This window comes from Lactuca serriola, chromosome 3 (assembly GCF_051521515.1).
Source record: "Lactuca serriola cultivar US96UC23 chromosome 3, Lser_US96UC23_V15, whole genome shotgun sequence".
Lineage (NCBI taxonomy): Eukaryota > Viridiplantae > Streptophyta > Magnoliopsida > Asterales > Asteraceae > Lactuca > Lactuca serriola.
Window position 1 is genome coordinate 231,616,315 of NC_136410.1, and position 3,705 is coordinate 231,620,019.

The 3,705-nt window shown below is 34.3% G+C and overlaps 1 pseudogene; it reads left to right on the plus strand.

Moving 5' to 3' along the window:
• Window positions 1-792: 792 nt before the first annotated feature.
• Window positions 793-2,116, plus strand: LOC145094828 (superoxide dismutase [Mn], mitochondrial-like; annotated as a pseudogene).
• The last annotated feature ends 1,589 nt before the right edge of the window (window positions 2,117-3,705 follow it).

The following is a 3,705-nucleotide window of genomic DNA, read 5'->3' on the forward strand; positions in this document are numbered from 1 at the left end:
AGTGTCCAAAAAAAAAAACACGGAGGGCACCTATAATAAGATGCGTGTCGTCTAAGGATGTCGCTTTATAAATTTAATTTGAACACGCGTTCCACCCTTTAATAACCAGGGGGAAAATGAAATCCTAAAAGATTAAAAACCCCGCCTTCCTTTTTTCTTCTTTCCCTCTTGCCCTAATTATCGACTCCTCATTTTTCTCTCAGATTTGAGTCTCACTTTCATCAAAAATAAGAGGTAACAAGGTAAATTTTTTGAGATTCGAAACTATATGACTCGAATTAGAGGTTGAAGATCAGAAATCGATGGTTACAAGTCATATTTGGGATCGAAAGTCAGAGGTTCAAGGTATGATCGGAAACATCAAGAGACGGAAAGCAAAAGCAGAGGAGGCATCAGGTTCGAAGATTGTTCTCTTCTTCTTCATGTATATGCCCTAGATTTATTTCTCTTACATTCAATCTCTAAAGATTATTTTATTCCCTAAATCAGGTACGAAGATTATTCTCTTCTTCTCCATCTGTTTTTGGAATAACGACCTCTCCTCTTAACCTAATTTGTATTTTCGACTTTTTTTTGTGTTTGCTAATGAATATTTGCTGTTGATTTGTGATTTGTTTGGTTTTTTGTGTTGATTTGTAGATGAAGCGAAGAGGCGACTGAAAGTTGCTGGATATAAGCAAATTTTTGAAAAAGAGGAATGGAATTTACAGCCTAGAAAGAAGTATTTCTTCACAAGAAATTACTCCACTATCGTCGCTACGCCATTTCTTCCCAAATTGATTTGCTGAACACATGGATCTACAAACCCTCGTGACTGCTAAAACCCTAGGTGCGATATCCAGGTTTCAACAACATGTGTGTGGATTGCAGACGTTCATGCTTCCTAATCTTTCCTACGATTATTGCTCACTGGAGCCGACGATTAGGGGAGAGATCATGCAGCTCCATCACCAGAAACACCACCAGACTTACATAACCAACTACAATAAAGCTATCGAGCAGCTCAATGATGCTATCACCAAGGGAGATGCTTCAACTGCTGTCAAATTGCATAGCGCTATTAAGTTCAATGGCGGGGGTTAAACACTATCATTTCCTATCTTGTCCATTTCACTGTTTTTGGTTGAATACTTGCTAGAAGCGTTATGTATCTTACATTCCATCGGAAAATTCCTCTTCAAGTCCTAAATAGGTTAAAGTGAAACAACTGAACAACACATTTAGGAAAAATTTGATGCTAGGAGGATAATAATATTCATACAACCACATATATCTAATCTACCCTTATGTCTCTAAGCAGGTCATGTAAATCACTCAATTTTCTGGAAGAATCTCGCTCCCACCAGTGTTAGTTTCTTGACTTCTTCTTCTGATTTAGATGATAATTCTGACTTCCGAGCACTATAATTTGATCAATACTGAAACCCTAAAACCTTATTGCAAGAAGAAGGTGGCGAGCCACCACATTGTTCTTTGGGCTCGGTTATCAACCAGAGCTTTCGTTTTGTGGAAAAATTGATTGATAAAATGAAAGCAGAAGGCGCTGTTGTGCAAGGTTCTTGATGGATAGTATGTTCCTTAATCTTTATGTTGTCATTTTGGTTTTTTCTTTCAATTTTCTTGTTTTTGTTATTTTAAACTTATGATATATTTTGGCAGTGGCTTGCTGTTGACAAAGAGTTGAAGAGGCTTGTGGTAGAAACCACATCAAACCAGGTAAGTTATCACTAGTTTTATTCAGACAAATTAGTATCCCTATTTAACTTCAGAAATCAAATTATTGAAATATGAATCTATGTTGTAGGACCCACTGGTTACAAAAGGTCCAAGTTTGGTTCCTCTGCTTGGCATAGCTGTTTGGGAGCATGCATACTACTTATAGGTGATTAAACAAATTTCATGTTTGTATGGTATACAAATTGTACACATTTCAACTTATATATGTGTTTTTGTACAATTTGCAGTATAAAAATGTCAGGCCCGATTACTTAAAGAACATCTGGAAGGTGATCAACATGAAATATGCAAGTGAGGTATATGAGAAAGAGTGCCCTTAAAAGAGTTGCAGGTTTGTTAAGATTTAAAGGATGCAATAAAGAAACCCTATTTTACCCTTGGGATAAGAACATACAGTGTATGAAACTAGCTTTCCTGTAACAAAATAGTTGCATAATTGATACATGTTGCAACAAATAATTTTTTTACATTTACAGTTGTTGCTATGTTTCTTGTTATATGATATCTCTCTTGTGTTTGCCATATAAAACTAATATTCTCTTTTAATAAATATATTTTTATCTTTTTATTCCATCGTGTTGCTTGCCTCATGAGGAAAGTCGTTAATGACCCAGAGGTTAGAATTGTCATTTCTCAGCTTAATTCATTTAACCAAAATGTTCTCAAGTTCTTTATGGCTTGTTCTTTTAGAAAGGGACAGTTGTAGAAAAACTAACAGAAGCTAATTTGAGAGACTCCAACCATTTAAACGAACTTATCTATGTGTCAGAAGGTAAATACTAAATATCATTCATGTTCTTTACTCATTACACAAAATATGCCTGATAATATAATGGAAGATGTAAAATATAGCTGAGAGACAAATTGGGGAGACTGCATTGAATGAAATGAGTTTAAGATCTCATCAGATTTTACGACTGGTACATATTTTTTTCCCTTCAACTAACTTTTAAAAACATGAATAAGAATACAATTTAGATTAATCTTAATCACTCACAAGATATTAAAATGAATAAGAATACTTTTAAAAACATAAATAAGAATACTTTTAAAAACATGAATAAGAATGCAGTTTCTTGTTGGAATTCCTAAAATGACAAAAGTGCCCTAAGCCATAACAAAGTTGGTCCCACTGGTCTTATGTAATGGTCTGCATAGGCCATCTAGGGTTTGTTTGAAAATGAATCTTTTGTAGAAATGACACAATTACCCCAAAGGGTGTAGCATAGTAGCTTCGAGCTTAAGAAATCAATTTGTATGTCTGTTTGACAAGTTTTATGATTTGGATGCAGTAAAGGAGAAATCAAGTTGTGTATTTATTGCTTAAGCTTGTTGTTGACTAGGTGGAGGAGCAAATCATCTACTTAGAACCTCATGACACTACAATGGTTATTGACTTTTGTATGCATTCTACTTTACTCTTCTCATATCATTGGCAAGGTATCAAATTTATTATCTATGAACATGTGGTATCATCTATAGATTTGAATATTTTTCCAATTTATTAAAATTATAAATCCTATAATTAGATCCATCAATGCTGTTGGTCAAATGTTAGATCCCTCAAAGTTGAGGGACCTGTTTTTGCATAATTTGATATTATAGTAGCGAAACATGTGACAGGGATTAGGGGCTTAATGCTGCTGCTTTTGTATAGTGGCTGACATACATGTACTTGATAAAATATTTGAACACTCCAATGTTCTAATAATACAAATCAACAGCATATTTGATCTACTCTTAACTGTTGTAGCTGGACCTAAGAATACGTATTATGATATTCTTATTCTTTACACTACAAAGAGAGGTTAAAACAAATTATTAACCGAGGTTGTAGTGGTTGGCATACGTACTCGACCACATAGAACTTAGCATGTGGTCTTTAATGAATCCCTGTAACCAAACATTATTAATATCTCATCATTACAAGGTTATAATAGATGTCTCAAGGTATCTCAAGGTAACAAA